Source organism: Amia ocellicauda, chromosome 3, assembly GCF_036373705.1.
Source record: "Amia ocellicauda isolate fAmiCal2 chromosome 3, fAmiCal2.hap1, whole genome shotgun sequence".
Classification (NCBI taxonomy): domain Eukaryota; kingdom Metazoa; phylum Chordata; class Actinopteri; order Amiiformes; family Amiidae; genus Amia; species Amia ocellicauda.
In genome coordinates, this window is record NC_089852.1 from 11,736,473 (window position 1) to 11,756,929 (window position 20,457).

The following is a 20,457-nucleotide window of genomic DNA, read 5'->3' on the forward strand; positions in this document are numbered from 1 at the left end:
TAGGAATAAAACCCTGTAGGCCAAACCCTGTCAAATACTTCATAAAGGGCTGCCGTTTTGTTTTTTTTCTTTGTTGTTTTTCATGGAAAGATGTGGAGGCCCTTGTGAATTTGTTCTGTTTTGTAGATGCCCATCTCTTCATCAGTAAAAGGCTGTGATTTACCACCAAGGAGATGTCAGTAATGAATGTTTTAGCATATTTACCAGTGCTACTGATCTGGGGAAACAGCGCCCATTAGTCTCAGTTTTGTCAATCTGAAGTCAATCTGTCAGACAACAGCTGGAATTTCTCCGATTTCCAGAAAATGTTAGGGACGACAAATTGTGGTCTGGTCCATAGCAACTCCTCCAATATCTTCCATTGCATTTCCCCTAGCCCTAGTAATAACCTTACTCATTGGTAAACTTGGAGCAAGAGCCAGGTTAGAAACAAGACAAGTATGTGGATATTCTCATAAGAGGCTTAGGGGTCAGATACTGTGTGGTGTGATGTGAAAGGAGGAGGGGGAAGACCCTGCAAGCCACCTGGCCAAGTCAGTCTGCTGCCTGTCACCTTGACTTCTACACTGGACTGCGGATGAGAAAGAGCAAGTGGTTGTGAGGTTGCCTCGAGCTTCTGTTTCTCACAGTAAGACTAACACATTGTTTAATGTTAGTTCCTCTGTCAGAAGCAGCCCACACAAAAAACAAGAAAGTATAATATAAAATAAAAATATTTTAAAAGATTGCAAAAAATGTTTAAAATAAATGTTAGGCCTGAATTGTAATTTATTTATTTTCAAATTAAATATTCAACAGCATTGCTTGGTAACAGTGTGCCCCATGAGGCTGAGAAACTGGAGGAAGATTTAAGCAATGCGTCCAAGCTCTTCCTACAAGTGTGAAAGTCATGCTTTGTTGTTTTTTCTTCACTTTAAAAAAAATGTATTTTTCCTTTTTCTATTGAACAAAATTTCAATTCTGTTAACCTACAAATAATAGGCAGACATATTGTAAATGAGGGCAAAAACGTGGATAAAAACCTCCCAAGTGAAAGATAACCAAAATAAACATATTCTAAAATTCAACAAAGAATTCCAGTCAGTTTTGGAAAGTGCTTTGGGGGCGCTTTTTTTTTTTTTTGCACTTTTTTTTCATGACAGTTCAGCCCCATTCCTCTTCTTTTTTCTTCTGAATGAATAAACACCATCTGTTCTCCACTTCAGCCTCCCGGGGTGACAGACAGCAGGTCAGATTGAAGATGACATGGCAAAGGGCAGTAAAGAGAGGAGATGATTTTCTGGGAGGTTCAAAGCAGGAGTTTGACATTGTGGAGTAAAATATAAACTAAATGGATTAATGATCACAGAACAGACTATCATTTTTTAATTTGAATATAGCCACTGACAATTCATCAATTTACATCTTAAGTTATTACAAAGTACAGTTTTGCTTCAAAGTTCAAACACTATAAATTCTATTGCATCACAAATGTCTTGTCACACTTCTCAGTTTTGCAGTTTTAACACATATAATGCGTTTCAAAATAAATTCTTAATTATATATATATATATATATATTTTTTTTTAGCAGACATCCTTGTCCAGCACAATACAAAGTGCAATAATACAGTGCAATTCAAGTCATAATACATTACAATACATACAAATACATACAAATTCACAATATATAAAATATAGACATAATTTTTTATATACAGTACATATATATATATATATATATATATAAATTAAGAATTTATTTTGAAACACATTATATGTGTTAAAACTGCAAAACATATTTATGTAACCATAAACATAAATTTATGTATTTATACATTCATATATTTTATATATTGTGAAATTGTAAAATGTATTATGCCTTGAATTGCACTGTATTATTGCACTTTGTATTGCGCTGGACAAGGGTGTCTGCTAAAAAATAAATATATATAATAGAAGCAATTGGAAACATCTTAGGGAGGGCTTTATCCAGTAGTGGAATGATATGGACTGATGATGATGATGAGGAGGAGGACGATGAGGAGGAGGATGATTGAAATCACAAATGAATAATTTGGAATTTAAATATAGACCTATTAAGATGTTTATCCCATAGCATCTAAAATGTGCTATAGACAACACTTTTGATTGAAAACTTACAATTTTATATATTTATGTTTTAATAAAATAAAACAGCTTGAAAGGTTTTACACCTAGGAAGGAACAAAGAGTCTGTAAAATAATTTCTTAGTAGTTAAATGCAAATGAAATGCTTTTATTATGTATGGAAAATAGTCCTTTTATGTTTGTTTGACTACAATTCTCTTGAATTGCCTTGAACTTCAAGGAGTTTAATGGGCTATACCCCTCTGCCAGCGATAAAAGATTGTTCCATTCATTGCAGTTAAAGAAAAGTAATTTGTTTCAGATAAATTCAATATTTAATTGTATATATTTTACACATCTTGCAGCATAAAAAGAGACTACTTTCAGTTTGCAAAGTTGCATAAAATAGCAACTATGGGATCTACAGAAAAACTGTGTAAGCTCCTGATAATAAATTAATTTTGTTTAATAGATCTGTTCAATACTGGGCAGGTGGAACTGGACGATTTTACCCATATAATGAAGGTGCAATAAAACTGTGCTTTTTTTGTTGGCAAGCAGTCAATGTTGTATAATTACATCGATTAGTGCTATGTGGGCTTGGGTACTTTGGGCATTTGTCAATGTTTTGTGTGTAGCAATAGCTCGTAGTAGCAGTTCATGGCAACCTTTCCACTTTACACCACTAAATGCATTGATCAGCAGACATCGTCCATCAGGAACAATTGAACGCAAGTCCATTTCCTTTAATCTGACCAAAATCCAAGATGGAGTTTAACTGCGCTAACAGTTTTGCAAGAGCTGAATACCTGGGGTCTTAAACAAAATATTGTGTTTCGTTATTTTCATTACTCGAATGGACTTTTGAGTAATTTCACTGTTAATGAAAGCTTATGCCTCAAAGCGCCAAACTAGGTTGTGGACGTTTATTCATTAGGTCATCGGGGGTTTTGGTTGGATTAATAAGCACAGTGCAGCCAGACAAGCAAGACATGCCAAATGGCCAGCACTCAACAGAAACCTCTTCTTAGGTAAATAATCATAACGTACTATAAAAGTTTTACAATGTGAACTTTTTGAAGCACAGCCTTAGATCAGTAATCTAATTTTATATATATATATGAAAAGTACAAGGTGTTCAGAATTAACTTTAGTTTGAGTATGTGTATTTACCCAGCAGCCACCAGCCAGTTAGCTCATACCCAGGTCCCAGCTCTCAGCCACTGAAAACATCTTTCTCTGATTGATGACAACGTGTTCATAATCTAGGACACACAGTAATCACACCAGCTTGCCATTGTTTTTTTGTTTTTTGTCAATGGTGCAAACTACCTCCTATATAATTAGATCCAATGGCATGCAATGACATACCACTGGAACACCAAGGTAAGCAAAAGTATATTCGAACAGCCTTTTCTCTGTTGAAATAAACCATGGAATGAGCTTTGGTCCACATAAAGAAAATACGACTGCTTTTGGTGACCCACCTATACCTCCCTTCCACACTTCGCCTTTGCTCTGCTAGTTCCCTAAAATAAATCTGCACTCAAGTGGTCCGAGACTTTGAAAGTGGAGTGCCGTGAACCTGGCTGCATTTGGTATGAAGTGAAAGTTATAATTACGGCAGTCCCCTGATGATCTCTGCCACTGACTTGGCAAATTAACTTAAATTGAACTTCTGATTACAAAGTGGTGGGCAGAAATTATTTGTTTCAATTCAACTCATGATTCATTTACATTTCGTATCCTGAGGTGAGCAATATATCATTTAAAAGTTGTTTCAGCCCCATGGTTGGTGCTAATTAGCTGTAGTCTAATTCAGATTTTTGTTCTCGATTACAATGCATTACAAACATTTTAACAGTAAAGTATATTTATGATGAAACTGTGATGAAATTGTCTTCTTTAAAGAAAATGATTAAACACACATTGGGACGCACTGCAACTGTGTGCTATCTTCAGGCCTTGTGTTTATCTTTCAATTTCAAAAGCTTTTTATGTTTTTTAATGTTTGAAGACAGGGATAAGATCTCAAGACAACATCACAATGGCAGACTTTTTCATTCCACACTTTCTTCTGGGATCTTAAGATTTTGTTTATATTTTAAAATTATATTAGGAGTTTAAATTAAAGATAAATGCAATAGACAATATTCTGACTAGCAAGATATCCAGAGTATGTATGTGTGGGTCTTTAAGTCTATAAGTCTTAAGTGCACAAATGTACACCAAATGTGTTTCAGAGCATTGTTTCAACAGCTCCACACCTTACTTCCAGAAAACCAAGTGATTTTGTTCTTAATATTATTTAGTGTGGAGAAGGCTGCCCGATCAATTAAGTTACTTGTATTGTCCATGCTAGGATTTCTTCTCTCAAAAGAAATCAGTGCTGAAGGGAAATACTATTATGGCCCAGTTATCATTTGGTTCATTAATGTGAGGATGTTTTTTTTGCTGACCGTCTGTATAGGAATTTCAGGAGTCCTGTTTGTCTTGAAATTAGATACAGCAGAGCACATGCAGCAGGATGGCAGGAAATCAGACAAAATCATTCCTCTAAATTATTCAAGACACAGCGGAAAGACAATTATATGAAGCGTGCTATTAATTATTTAAAATACACTGCATTATTTAGACTGAAAGTGGAACATTATTTAGGCTCCGATTTAGTTATTTCTCCAACAGTGGAAGAAACTATATCGTTTGATGCTTGGGGATATTATTCACATATTTCACGCAGCAACTATTATCCTGTTGTAAACAAGTCTGACTTATTCACTCCTAGCTTCTCTTCGTACATTACACTACTCTTTTTCTCCACACTTCTCATCTTGTTGTTGCCAAGCTCCTGACTTACTATTCCGCATCACTGTAGATTCCCGGGCACTTGGTTTCTCACACTCTTAAATTTAACCTGTTGACAAGATCAAGTTGTCCCCAGTGCAGAGCTCTGATTCCCAGTGTTTCTGCAGGGTGGAGAAGCGGTTAGGCCTCTTGACTTATAACCTAAGAATTCAAATCTTGCATGAGCCACTGCTATTGTACTCTTAAGCAGATAGTGCCAGTGAGAACCAGCTGTATAAACGGGTATCCATGTAAGTGGCTTCAACCACATAAGTTGATGGCAGATGGCACGATCACCAATACAGTGTTTTGCAGGGGTCTTTATCATTGTGCCACTAATACTATAGAAAAATAATAATAATAATAATTATATATAATGTCAGTATAGTATAGAGGAGCAATGTGAGCTCATATCCTGGTGTTCAGGCAGGGTTCTCATACAAGCAGGGTTCAATGTCGAGGGCGCAGTCCAGATCCAAAGTCATTAGCCGGGGTGTCCTCACTATTTCAGTTCGTTTCTCCCTGCTCATCCTCTCTCAAGGTTCGATACTAAGACCAGAACAGGCAGCCTTTTATACGGTCAGGTAGGTGACTCACCCGTTTCCCCTTGACAGGTCTGTCCCGCTGTGTATGAGTAGTGGGAGTCGTAGTTCTTCATTCATGTTGTGTTGTAGTTCTGGCAACGAGAAGGTGGTAGGTTTGTGCTGGGATATAATGTCCTTCCACTACCTGAGCCCAGACAATGTTATAATATTACACCCAAAAAAAAAACATACCCTACAATGTCATACAGTATAGGTCTCCGTCATCTTACAAAGCAGGCTGCTAAAAGACTGACAAAAATGGCAGGGTACAAATTACAGCGCCCCATCATTCTCTCCACTGGCTTGGCAACACATGCACATCACAGCACACTTGGTCCAAGACACAAAGGAGGTTCTGTGTGATAACTGCCACAGACTGACACTCCGATTCAAAGCTGCCATTTATTATTCTTACAAAATACATATCTTAAAAATACAGTCCAAAGAGTGCCATTATTTTCAAAACTCTTCATTAACTTTCTTGTCTTTAAAGTCTGAGTACAGTTTATTTTATGAAAAATCAACCTTGGATATCACTGGCAACTGCAAATGAGTTTAATAAACAGAACACTGTATTAGTTGGTATTTGATAATAATAAGAAAATTGATCAATAATACCAAAGTGCTTTACATTAATTTTAACACTGAACCAATAACAAGCATCTACTATTGTATGGCAGTTCATTAACCATATGTTTGCATGTAATACAGCCCATATTTTACCACATATTCATTTAATCATGCTTTCCCCATATCCGAATGCATCAGCAACCAGCACCAAACTCTTCAAAACATCGATTCAGCTCAGAAACTGCAATGTCTTAATAGTGGCCTTGTTTACTACTTGGTATGCATGGTACATCTGCCATTCCATGATTTTTTTTGTTTTTACTAAAAGCCTTTTCCAGTGTCAACTGAGGGTGACCCTCTCCACTGGAGTTACACTGCTGTTCTCTGCTTGGCATTAACTGGGAGCTTCAAACAACACGAGACAGGTGTCTGGCAAATAAAATATCTGACACCCTCACCTTCAAAATCACATACCTGTGTTTCGCTCTTCCAGCACCATGTTCAGACCTCTACGAAGATAAGGAACTATTTCTAGGTCAATCTAAATGTCACTGTAGGAAAAGACGACTACTTTAAATACAACACAGTGCTTAGTCAGAAACCAAACCGCAGCAACGCAGCCAGACTCTTAACATTCAAAAACACAATGACTGCATGGGACAATCCATCTCCCTCCCTTGCAATCCATACATTGGTATCACCAAGTCAATCTCTCTTCAAACTGCCAACTATTGAAGAACAGGAATACAACTACCTTAGGTTTATGTTTTAGTGCTACAAACTCTCTATACAAGTAGGTTGTATTCTGCATCTCATCTGCAATGCTTCCTTTGTAAAAACGTAGCATATAGCAATATTATGTCACTGTTACAGTTCTTTTATATGGTTTATAATGTAGTTGTTTTTCTGAATGCAATGTCTTGGATAAAGACTTAAATAATAAAAATGAACACACATCATTTCCTAAAAGTGGACCAAACATAACATGATGTTCCAATTATTTAATTTTTGATCCAGAAAACATTTTGCGTTCGAATTTCTTGAACATAGTAGAGTGGTAATATCTTCTAACAATTGTATTGTATTTAATTTTTCATAAGTAGTTTCCACTCATTTCTTTACCAAAGCTCTTGATGACAAATGAAAAATCATTAAGCACCATTGTAAACTTGTCAGGGACCATCAGGTCAATTCAGCTGAGATAAGATGATGATGAAACATCAATAAGATGTTTCCTAATTGTAATACAAATATTAATAATGCGATTTAGGATAATTATGTTTCATTACAAAGGCTATATTTTATTTCAAATGGTGTAAATTGCACCCTGCTGCATGGTATATAAAAAAAAAAACACCATCTCACAACTCAGTTCTGAGTTCACACTAAATGGCATCCATCATTCATTTCCTGCTGCCAATTTTAAAAGACTATAGGATATCTTTCTTACAAGTTATTTGACCAGCCTACAGTACCTCCTGCATTAAACAGTCAATCAATGACTGCACTGGTTTACAGATACAGTCCTGGGGCTTTACATTGATATCTGCTGTAAACTAACGTATAGATTTAAACTTAGAAGGCCTATTTTAAGCTCTTGAATGTGGCAGCCTTTTATCAAACCTACCTGAAAACCCTACATGGGCATTTCTAACTTCCTATTACATCAATTCACATTTGTAAAGTTTGTGTTAGGAAGGCTACATCACATTTTAAATAAGCATTTTATCTATGAGCAATATTTCCTTAAAGCTGGCCAATTCAATGTGCTAGAGGTTAATTATGCTAATAAAATGGAAGTCTCTTATGATCCTGACAATTGGCTGGAGCAAAATCCACGTATTATTTCTTTCCTTTACTATTTAAAGTTAGATACTCCTACATATGCAGTATCATTTTTAAAAATAAAGCCTACCCTTTCTGAAGCAAACACCTTCTTCTGTCCAGTGATATGAGAAACGTATATTTTGTTTTAGAGATGCAAACTAAAAATGTAAAATCTAGGTGAATGCATTTCTTTCTATCCATTCAACAGACAGAGCGCATAGAAGCTTAAATAGTTGAAAAAGTTATATATATATAAACAAACAAATAAATCTTCAGCTTTACCAACTGTTTTGTTCATAGCAATAAATCCCTCTAACTTTTTGAGGCCTGCTCCAAATCATACAAAATCTGATTATGAAAAATGATAGATGGCCCCTGCGGTTTCCATGGCAGCAACTATAGAATATGACATCCCCTAATGGTGTAAAAGTATTACAGTACTGTAATTTATCACGGTGACACCGTAAAACACACTTTTAATGCGTTTCATATAAATACGTTGTCAAAACATCAAGACAACAAAGTTCGGGCTCCTGTCCTGATGTCTGCGGTGCCTGTGAGAATTTGACTGTAAAAGCTGACGAGAAAACAGAAGATATAAACGAGGAGCTAAAGTGATATTAATAACACTGATTAATGTAGATGTGCTGTTGTGGTACTGGAATCCTGTAAATACGAAAGATTAAGATTAAAGGACCAAATGTATTAAGGAGATTTCCCTTTAATGGATTTTTTTTCATCAAAGTTGATCTGAAGTACCACACATACTTTACACCCTTCCATTTTCAGCATGTGTTCAGCCTGTACTGAAGGTTTATCACACTGAATAGCTTGATTTAATCTCACTGCTCAGGACTGCATTATAAAAACATAAATCATCTTTTTGGTTTTCATATGCTATGTGGCAGTAAGGGGCTACATGTAAACCTTTGCTGTAATATAGTGACTTATTTCATTAATTTTAACTATAACAAATTTTCTTTATTGGACAAATAACAAAATATGGCAGCAGATTGCATTTACTGCAGAGAAATAGCTGATTTTTCATTGCATTAATGAAAAAATACTTTCTCCTAGTGTACGGTGAGACAAAGGACACAGCTGAAATTGCATTAGTTAATCGATGTTAATTATTTTACCAATAATTAGTGTCACACATCCAGAGCCGTGTTTGTAGCACTGTACTGTTGTTATGTCGGACATTTTTATGTTCTCTGCCTGGCACAGATGCAGGCACAGCAAAGCTGCAGCTAAGCTGAGCTGTGCACATTGTTCCAATACCTGACTATCCAAGATGGCTGGCTATAGGCACTTCAAAAGGTACAGACATTTCATAAAGTCCTAAGGACTAACACATGGAAGGATGATGCTTGTGACTGGAAGAAGTTAGCTTAAAATGATTTATGAAGGTGCAGCAAAGTTTGAGACAAATTGTATCCAGCTAGCTGAAGATAAAGGAAAACCCTAAGGTCCAACAACCAACATCCTGTGTCCTGTTCGGTGGAATGCAGTCCTGACAAACTGAACTTAAGAGCCAAACAATAACTCACAACAACAACAACAACAACAACAACAATAATAATGAACCAATAATCAACAGGAATCATGACCATTAAGTTCTTAAAATTGTGTTCTGAATAGAAATAATAAAAGTAGTGTATGTTAAAACACACACACACACACACACACACACACATGTAACACTGATTTTATTATAATTATGGAGGTAAACTTTGTCAAACAAGTTTTTTTTTTTTGTTTTTTTTTTTAATAAAACAAATCTGATTACATTCTTACCAACCCTCTTAACAAGACTTTTGCTTAATCAAAATATAATGAAAACTTAACATGAATATATGTCATAAAGAAATGCAATTTTATTTTCCAGAGGCATCCCTTTGTCATAATGCCATCTGCCTCTTTTCTAATATCTAGTCAAACACAACTAACTGGTCTCCTGAGCAACAGAAATTGTTCATCAGTAAAGACAATAATTTTTTTTCGGAAATGTGATTATAATGTGGTTGTTTTTATAATATCATGGAGTAAAGCACTCATGATTTCAATCTGAGATGTCAATAAAAACATATTAGATATTGTAATATTACATGTCAAAGGCTTCCATTCAAAAGATCCCTCCTTCCATTAAACCAGGCAATTTTCACTAACCCACTTATTTCATTTTCCGCTGTCACTTTTATTCACAGCTCTTGTGTGATCCCATAAAATCCTCACAGCTGCCCTCCTTATAATGCCACCATTCCTTTTTCATATATTTGTTTTATGAATATTATTTTGTTCAACCCCACTACTTGCATCACTTGCCTCTGCATTTTACAAAATTCAAATTTTAGTTCTTGCAATCCACTAGTGAATATCAGCTTTGTCAAAGAAAGTTATCTGGATATCGTAAAAGCTACAAGAGCCAGTGCGCACAACCGATACAGTATAATCATGAATCTCAAAAAACTACTCACTTCTAAATCTTTTGTAGTCATTTTTGTATTACTTTAGTATAAATACATGTTCATTTGGATTCATATGTTGTGTTTGTCTGACGAAAAGACCCAAATTCACCCGTTTTCTCATTGGAAATAGGTAAATTTCAAAATATCACTGTCCTGGTCACAAAAGCAAAGTTTGTGGGGAATAATACCCATTTTCTACACTTTAGAGGCATAAGCAATTAGGAAATAACACTTACTACCCAGGAACAAAAAATGTGTTACATAGTGTTTTTAAATGAGCCCTGTAGCCCTGCAATAAGAGTTAAAGTAATTAAAGTAAAGTTAAAAGTAATTAAATTTATTTTTCCAAAATATGTAAAATGTTTATGTGAAATTAAGCAACACATTATATTAAAGGTTTATTGTGCTAAGTTTTACAATTTAAACTTAAGCTATTAAACTAAATACATTCCATAATACTACCATACAATACAATACAACTCGATATAGTGTGCGTTGATCCAGTTTCAAATTTTAGAATATGAATGTTGTTCCAGGATCACATGCTGCGTTTGTCCAGGATCACGTACAACTTCCTGATCAGGAAGTTTATATTTGTCAGGTTGTGCGAGCCAGTGCAATCATACATATGCTTTCCACAATGATTTTTCAGTTAAATAAAGATACATGGCCCGATTATTTCTGTGTTTATGCAAAAAGCCTGGTCTCTTTTCTGAGGTTTTACTACAAGCCACATTGTGTTTTGTAAAGGCTTCATGTTCCTGTTGTAGCAAATGTATTCAAAGTGCAATAAGTACAATAAGACGTGATATATCCAGCTCTTGTTGGAGTATACAAGAGCAATAAAATTAGATCTGTCAAGTTCAAGCTCCTAACTCCTACATCACTGACAGCTAGTATTACTTGGGATTTCAGGTTTACCATTTCCTTGACTAAATGGGCCAAATGTTTGCGGTGTTCCAGCTGCTTTGCATATGGTGCCTGGTTGCACACACCAAATAGGGTCTCTCATTAAGGTGTTAAGGAAATCCCTGCTGAGGAAGAAAAAAGTATCCTCTCTGCACACAGGGCACTGGGCCCTTTCAATCAGGACAAAAAAAAAAAACAGGCGGTCATCCACTGGACATGTCTGTACGTTAAAAGATTGTATTCACAAAGTGTGCCCCCGGGGGCTGATTTATTTCTATAAAGAAGAGGAGAGAAAAGGTTTCAGTTTTCAACAACAGCAGGGCCCTAGAGAGATCGGCCTGTCAAGAAGTGTTCGGGCCCGGGATGACGAGAACAGAATCGCTCGTGTGGTGCAGGCTGTCCTGAATTACAGAGTTCAGTACTGACACCTGATTCACTGTGCTGTTATGGCTTTTCCTCAGCACCTGGAACACATCCAAAGCTAACTCCATCTATACTGTATTTTCCCGGACTGTGAGCACCAGTGTTGCTAGATCCAGGCTATATCACGCAGTCGACTCGGGTGCTCCTGGTGAAGCCTAAGCATTGGTATTCAGGCCTGATTTGTTTAAGCAATTAAAGTAGGCTGCTTTTATTTATTCGTTTTAAAGATTTTGGACTTTGGATTCCCTCAGGAAGATTCTCTTTCTATAGCAATTAAGCTGAAAACTGACTGAACGTAAGCGCTTAAAATGATTTCCATGCCTTTACAGCTCTATTTGTCTTTGTTTTATTGCAGGGGAAGGCAGAGAAGTAATCAGTTGAAGTAAATATACACACACACTTAGCCAAAAGTCTCTCCTGCATATATATAGTGACTTAACTCACTCCTCACTATCTTGGGTGTGAACACAAAATATAGATAGAGGCTGTGGATACGTCTTGTATGGCAAAAATAAAAATTTGGCACAGTGACCAAGTACAATAGGTTGGGTCCATATTAATCTACCACCAAGAAAATCTTTTGGCTTAAACACATTTAGCTTCACTGAATCAAAGCCTTGTTCCTGATCACGATGCATAACTGTGAATGTAACAAAGATAATTACAAGTAACTTGACAACACATTGTCAATGGGTTTCAGGACCACATTCATTAACCATTTAACTCTGAATCATAGACAGATCACATCAGAATTAACAATCCTACTGTATGACAGTGTATCATGCTACTGTATCCCATTTTAATCACTGTATCCATGTCGCTGGGTGCCACTTTCTTTCACTACTGCCATATGAACCACTAAGCTCTGGTGGGGTCAGCCCTCAGAGACAGCGTTACATCTTTAAATGTTGTAAAACAGATTGCATTTCTAAAGACATGGGGAACAATATATCCTTGATTACGTCCAAAGAGCTCCATTAATGATGAGACCAGGTGTGAATGTGTACGGACAGAGTTTTGCACATGTGAAAAAGATTCGGCCACCAGATGTCTTGCCCATCAGTAATATGATCACTGTGAGAGAGCAGGCAATGAAAAGATGAAGCGTCTTCTTCAAAGATGGGTAGAGAGAAATTGTAGTAGTAGTAATAGTAATAGTAGTAGTAGTAATAAGAATACATCAAAGTACAGTGAGACGAACTGATGTACAGTCAGGTGCTTCTACTCATTAGTTAAAAAACTCTGTACTATATTGTGCAAGATAACTTAATAAATCTGTGCTTTGCCCAAAGGTGTTATTCCCCAGGAGTGTGGTATTTAAAGTGACATTTGAGGCACCACACGATGCATGCCAAAGTTGATATGAAACACAATCTAATGATTATCATGTGCCTGTAGGCAGATACTGCATTCAGCTTTCCTCTAATGTGTCATAATAGGGGAAATCACAACTCAATATCTGCCTATTGTTGATGAGCTACTGGACATTTATTTATTTATTTATTTTAACCTTCTCATAATTTGATTTCACAATTCCTGTAAAGGTAACTTGATTTAAATTTTTTACATGGCTGACCTTCAGGTGTTAGGGGTGTTTTTGCCTTTACTTCAGCAGTCTAGTTCAAATACATTTTCTGGGCACTTGGTTTATGGGAGATCTTTTCAAAGTTAGCTCACATTAAAGACGAACATCCATTTTTTATATATTTTTTTATTCATTACTCTAATATAAGTAGCTGTCAGGAACAAAACGGGGAGTTAATGTCACAGATGACAGCAGAAATACAATCTATGTTTTGGATACAGGTCTAAAAATAATACAGATTGTCCCTTTTAAAGGATAAAAGCTGCCACTGCAATTATACTTCATAATACCTCTGCTAACTAATTTAGTATAAGTCCTGTATGTGTGGGTCCATTTTAACAACATCAGGTAGTTAATTTCAGTTGTGAGCCACTATTACGTTTTTTGGTAATGACCCAAAACCATACCCATTAACTAACATTTGCAACGGTGGCCTTGCTCACAGGGGGTGTTCTGTGGTGCCTTAATGCATACACAGCCATTATCAAACCTAAAATCCTTAATGTATAACTCTGGCTCTCAGATCTCTAATGTATAACTGTCCAAGTCTTTTCCACCAAGCACACAAACATGAATGTCACAAATTGTTGCAAGCGACCTGAGGTTCACATAAAAACTGACCACTACAGGGCTGCCTCAACCCGAAGTTACCAGCAGGGACTGTTTTCATTCACACGTTAAATATTACACAATGACGCCCCTGGTCGCTCAGCCCCAGCACTACTTCAAATTCAGTGTGCTTGTGCCACTGCCAGGATCCAGCTTATGGGCTAGCATTGTAGCTGAGATAAACCACTCATACTTCCTTTTGTGGATCTGATTTGGTTTTAAGCTCCGAGACTTAAAAAGTTAAAACCTTATTGACATAATGATCTTAACTCAGGCTAACAAAGTAATTTCCTGACTTGAGCAGTCTCACAAGGCGCAGCAGGTTTACCTTCGTTAAAGTATATTTGATCGCAACGTCGAGTTAAAGGTATAAAAACTGCACACTTCTCAAGTTCCCTTCTTCTAGTCAAAAATCCCATCTAATTCACATTTAACATCCCATTTAATTCACAGATGGAGCTCAAGTCATGCAAAATGCCGTGGCCTGAGTCTGTTATGTTCCGTAAAGGGGGCTACTTTGTTTCCAAGACCCACGGCCCCTCATTGAAAAGCAGTCACAGAATCAGTTGTTTTTGACTCCCTCACCCACCCTTCTGTCCAAGTCCCTTTTCTGTTGTTCCAGCTTCTTTAAGAAAGACATAAATTCCAAAGGAAAGCATCGTATTCTGTAACTCTGTACATTAAAGGAAAAATAGCATTTCAGCATAGGGAAGATAGGGAAACACACTGGCATTTTTTTTTTTATTGGCACATTGTTTACTATTAAGAAGGTATTTAACCGAGTGCAATATAAACATTTATGAGAAATTCCAGCAAGCAGTTAGAGCAGTTTTACATTTTATTGAACTGTTAATTGAAAGGCAAAGAAAACTAAAAAACACAGAGGCTGATTTAAAACCATTGTAACTGAATTTGTACTCGGTTCAACCCAACAGGGAAAAAAAAAAAAAAGCTACCTGCCAGTGTTTTGCTTTGGGTCCAATAATCTGGTTAGAGCAACTAATGTGCTTCCCTTTACTCAACAAAGACCTTAAACCTATCATTTATCCAGTGTTTTCATCAATTATAAAGCATTTAAACCTCCCACACTATGCCACCCTACTGAAAGATTCAAATTAGTTGAGACCAATTGAACATTAGCTGGATGGCTCCCTGGTTGTCCTGTTTTTTATTCCAAGCTTTCGTAATGGGTTTAAGCAAGAAAAAAACTATCTGGGTTTTTCATTTGTGACAAGGATTCACCGAAGAAACTTTAAGCCAATCTCTCCCAGAGCTTAACTGAGAGAGAGAGAAAATGGTAAGACAATCTGGATGACAAGCCAGATAAGAGAAAGAACTACAACAGGGTCTATCCCCCAGAGAGCACGTACATCCCTGTGCCCTCAAACCATGAAACGCTTAACCTGACCTCCTGCACTTGGTAATTAGACAGCCCTGACACGAACACAACCAATTGTACTCCCACCTAGAAGGAGAGCACTAAGACAATGTACGTTTGTAGTCTGAGGACCAAGAATCTGAACTGAAACAGGGCATTCAGACAACACAGCAGGTGCTGTAAATTACAGCTTCTCAAAACACACCAGGCTGGGATTCGTACATCCATAGTTACAAATATGAAAACTTAAAATATGAAATAAACATGTCTGAGAAACACAAAATAAAAAAATAACTGGGTATGTGTAGATGAGACTGATTTCAACAACGGCAAATGTACCCCATGCCAGGAAGGGGGTGTATTAAAGTATCCCCGCATAATCTATGTTGTGGACTTAGTAAGATAAATAATGCATTCAAATATTTCAGGATCTAGACTATCCTGTGAGCAAACCTCATACTGAACCACATTCTAGCATGTTGGGTGAAGAGGTCGTAAGCATATGCCTCATACATAAACCAAATAAGCCACAGCAGTTTGTTTTGGATCACTTTTTACTAAAACGTCACCCAGATTCATGAGCCAGAATAATTTTTACTATGTCTAAGTATTCAGTCTGTGTCCACAACCAGGTCCAATATTTCACGATTAAGCATTATGCAATTAAAAAAAGAATAAATAAATGTATCCCCAGGTTAAAAAGACGCAACATTGTTTAATCTCTGTCCTACAAAAATGGATGGAACACTAATCTATCACTAAGGACTGAATGATTACTGATTTTCAAGATGAAATCAACATTTAAAGCAGTTAGAGCTTACCAGCGTCTCTGTAGGGTTTTAGTACTGTATACTCGCCATCTCTCCATTGCTGCTCTTCAGCTCACTGTGTGCAGTTTGAGAGGCAGCCTTGTATATAGGATGACCAGCCAAGTGCCTGCAATAGACAACAACATCAGTTTCTTAAATGGAAAGGTAGGATGTCAGCAGTCAATCAAATCCCAACACAAAAGCATGTGGTTTTACACTTTTACATGGAGGAAAGAAAAAATATATATACACTCACCTAAAGGATTATTAGGAACACCATACTAATACTGTGTTTGACCCCCTTTCGCCTTCAGAACTGCCTTAATTCTATGTGGCATTGATTCAACAAGGTGCTGAAAGCATTCTTTAGAAATGTTGGCCCATATTGATAGGATAGCATCTTGCAGTTGATGGAGATTTGTGGGATGCACATCCAGGGCACGAAGCTCCCGTTCCACCACATCCCAAAGATGCTCTATTGGGTTGAGATCTGGTGACTGTGGGGGCCAGTTTAGTACAGTGAACTCATTGTCATGTTCAAGAAACCAATTTGAAATGATTCGACCTTTGTGACATGGTGCCTTATCCTGCTGGAAGTAGCCATCAGAGGATGGGTACATGGTGGTCATGAAGGGATGGACATGGTCAGAAACAATGCTCAGGTAGGCCGTGGCATTTAAACGATGCCCAATTGGCACTAAGGGGCCTAAAGTGTGCCAAGAAAACATCCCCCACACTATTACACCACCACCACCAGCCTGCACAGTGGTAACAAGGCATGATGGATCCATGTTCTCATTCTGTTTACGCCAAATTCTGACTCTACCATCTGAATGTCTCAAGAGAAATCGAGACTCATCAGACCAGGCAACATTTTTCCAGTCTTCAACTGTCCAATTTTGGTGAGCTTGTGCAAATTGTAGCCTCTTTTTCCTATTTGTAGTGGAGATGAGTGGTACCTGGTGGGGTCTTCTGCTGTTGTAGCCCATCCGCCTCAAGGTTGTACGTGTTGTGGCTTCACAAATGCTTTGCTGCATACCTCGGTTGTAACGAGTGGTTATTTCAGTCAAAGTTGCTCTTCTATCAGCTTGAATCAGTCGGCCCATTCTCCTCTGACCTCTAGCATCAACAAGGCATTTTCGCCCACAGGACTGCCGCATACTGGATGTTTTTCCCTTTTCACACCATTCTTTGTAAACCCTAGAAATGGTTGTGCGTGAAAATCCCAGTAACTGAACAGATTGTGAAATACTCAGACCGGCCCGTCTGGCACCAACAACCATGCCACTCTCAAAATTGCTTAAATCACCTTTCTTTCCCATTCAGACATTCAGTTTGGAGTTCAGGAGATTGTCTTGACCAGGACCACTCCCCTAAATGCATTGAAGCAACTGCCATGTGATTGGTTGATTAGATAATTGCATTAATGAGAAATTGAACAGGTGTTCCTAATAATCCTTTAGGTGAGTGTATACTTAGTGTGTGTCACTGAAAGCCATCAGGGAACACACAGAAAGGGCCTGGAAAACCTGGAGTCAGACTGCAATGACCTCTCGCTGCTAGCTTAATTGGTGGCACAGATTTTTGTAACCAACAATCAGGCCGTAACTAATTGTCCAGGTTAAGTAGCTAAAGTCTGTCCATTACCTTGTTGGGGTACGTGGGGCCATTTACCCAGTTAATAACAGCTTGACTTAAAAAGAGACTTGGCTGGGGACTGGTTTCAAGAGTTTTAACATTGAAGATTAAGGCTGAGAGGAAGAGCGCCACTTGGTAAACAGTCCTTTCCCTCGTGATAGTGGCCTCCCTGTGTTAGGTGGGAGAAAGGGCCTGTATTAACTTAAAAAAATGTTTTTATTGTAATTGTCTTTTTGTGTAAAGGGCAAAGCCTTATATAAAACCTTGTTTGGTTATTTTGGCAAAGGTTCCCTGAATAATAATACAATTAGTTTTGCTGCCTGTTATATGGTGGATCAGCAGTGGTGTATGTGGGTATATATATATATATATATATATATATATATATATATATATATATATATATATATTAGGGCTGTTAGTTAATTAAAATATTTGATCAATGGGTATTCGTTATTATTATTATTATTTTTATTATTAAAATAAGTATTTAAGTGCCCTGCTAACACACAATGTTGCTACAGCATTTACGTAGCAACATAATTAAAGTTGTACAACATCGTGGCAACGTTGTGTGTTAGCTGGGAGGTTGTGCCAAAAAAGTAATGCATTAATAAATACTATGCTTTGATTTTACCGTACAACAACGCTGAATGGGAATGGTAAAAACAATTTCAAAAATACAGAAATGTATATTAAGAAACAAAACAAAACATGAAATCATTATAATCGGCAAAATAAATTACACTCGCTACAGCAAACGGATGTTTTGCTCACAAATTATACTATACACTACTCACACTGCCCTTGCGTTGCTTGCAAATGAAACCGAAAACCTTTCCATTGTCTTCAGTGTTTCCTTACGAGTCCACTTTGAATCCAAAGCTCGACTGTGCTTTTCCCTTTAGTGGCTTGTAACCCTGCAGTCTGCGTGCGGATACTGTACTATCACTGTCGAGATGTGATACAGTATCTTGCGTGATAAATACATATAACACTAGAAGCGCAGGCGTTATACACATATATATATTTCTTAAACAAAAATCAAATATTTTGTGCAATGCTTGTTTGTTCACAAAGATGTTTTTCTCTTTTGGCAATTTATTTATGAAGTCTATTATACTGCGTTTTGACAATAATAAAAGCCTTGTTTAAACAAAATCAGACCACTTTGCTGGCCTTCATTTATTTGAAGGGACTTGTAATTAAAACGGACTGTCATTTCCCAGGATTCCCTCTTCTCCTGTATTAACCAGAGAGTGGCGTATATTGGCACAACCCCTAGGGGGCACTACATATATAATGAGAGAAATGTTATTAGCTTCCTGCCTCTCATATATTCATTCATTTTTGCAACATACACATTCTAAAGAAATGTCTTTGCTTGGTCATATAGCAACCTGACTAGTAGACTATTTAATGAGGGCAGCTCAATGAATAACTGTAATGGCAATGGGCCCAAAACAGCTGTGTTACTAATACCTGACTTTTTTTATCTAATTACTGTAAGATAATGCCCACGCAGAATCATGTGAGACAGCTCACGTTTTTTTTTTTTCCTGTAAACACTGGTGGTTTGGGATCATTTTTGCACATAGAAATCTAGCTGGCTTGCATGAGAATCAGCACTTATTTCCTCTCTGGTGTATAATATGAGGCTGAAAACAAGCCGGGCGCAAAGAGTTTGTCTTTGCAGTTACCTTCTGTGAGTGGCCTGTGGACTACTCGGATATGGTACACTACCTCAATTGATTTCCTGAATGTCAGCAAGGAAGGGTGCAATTTAATGATTCATCAGAATTTCACCTACATCATAAACTGATGAGGTCGGCAACTTCAGTGAGCATTAGGAAAAGATAGTATAACATAATTATTTAAAAAAGCACTGTATGTGTCTGCCGCAAGAAAGACAAATCACCAAATTATTGGAGCCACAGTAGGTGTTACGAAAATGATCACCATATTGGATAAGCAGATTTCCTGTTTGTTTATCTTATTTTGTATAGATCAGTTTGTTTGGACCACCTCCACACTTCAAATAAATTAACACTGATGTTAAGAAATTGTTGACCGGTAAGACAGGCAGCCATGCAGTTAAAGCTGCTATACCAGGTGTTCCAGAATCTTCTATTCCACCAGCAACTCTTTTGTAGGTGCACTTGCATGGCTGAATAGTTATGACAGTAAAATTGGTAAATACAGTGAATACATTCAAAATGCCTCATACAATTCAGGCCTGGTATCCAGCCCCAAACCAACCCCCCTGGCTCATAAATGCCTTGACACTTCTGGTCCCTCTTGGGTTGTCTGTGGCTTTGTATCTGGCTTCATCGACTTGTACAGCTGTGACATACCGGCACACAGTTGAATTGCCTGTGCATTCTCTGTGACGATAAGGAAACAAAGCAAAAGGCAAGCAGCATTAATTAATATTCACGAGTTACCAGACCTTCAGATGTCAAAGTACTATAACTGCTATAATTCAATACTGGGAGAGAAGAATAAAAAATAAAACGGAGAAAAAAATTCCTTTAAGAAGCACAGCACAGGGAAACGTAAATCTTTGTTGCAGTTTTATGAAGTATTTATGACACAGGTTTATTGCATGAACTTTCAGAGCAGTGAATGCTGGATTCAGGTGTCACTTAAATGCCTACTTCTCCACTCCATTAGAAGAGGGATCATACTGATTAACCTTCCCTGGAAAAAATATGATAATTGCAAAG

At 37.2% G+C, this 20,457-nt stretch overlaps 1 long non-coding RNA gene across 3 annotated transcripts; it reads right to left on the bottom strand.

Moving 5' to 3' along the window:
- Positions 1-762: 762 nt before the first annotated feature.
- Positions 763-18,931, bottom strand: LOC136747262 (uncharacterized). Of its 3 annotated transcripts, none has more exons than XR_010816457.1 (4): positions 18,532-18,931; positions 16,106-16,220; positions 5,529-5,607; positions 763-1,206 (listed from the first exon to the last, which is right to left on the bottom strand). It is a non-coding gene; the product is annotated as an uncharacterized LOC136747262 (long non-coding RNA). The 3 variants fall into 3 exon arrangements; XR_010816456.1 differs by having other exon boundaries at positions 763-1,279; XR_010816458.1 differs by lacking the exon at positions 18,532-18,931 and adding an exon at positions 17,569-17,675 and having other exon boundaries at positions 763-1,279.
- Between the last annotated feature and the right edge of the window lie 1,526 nt (positions 18,932-20,457).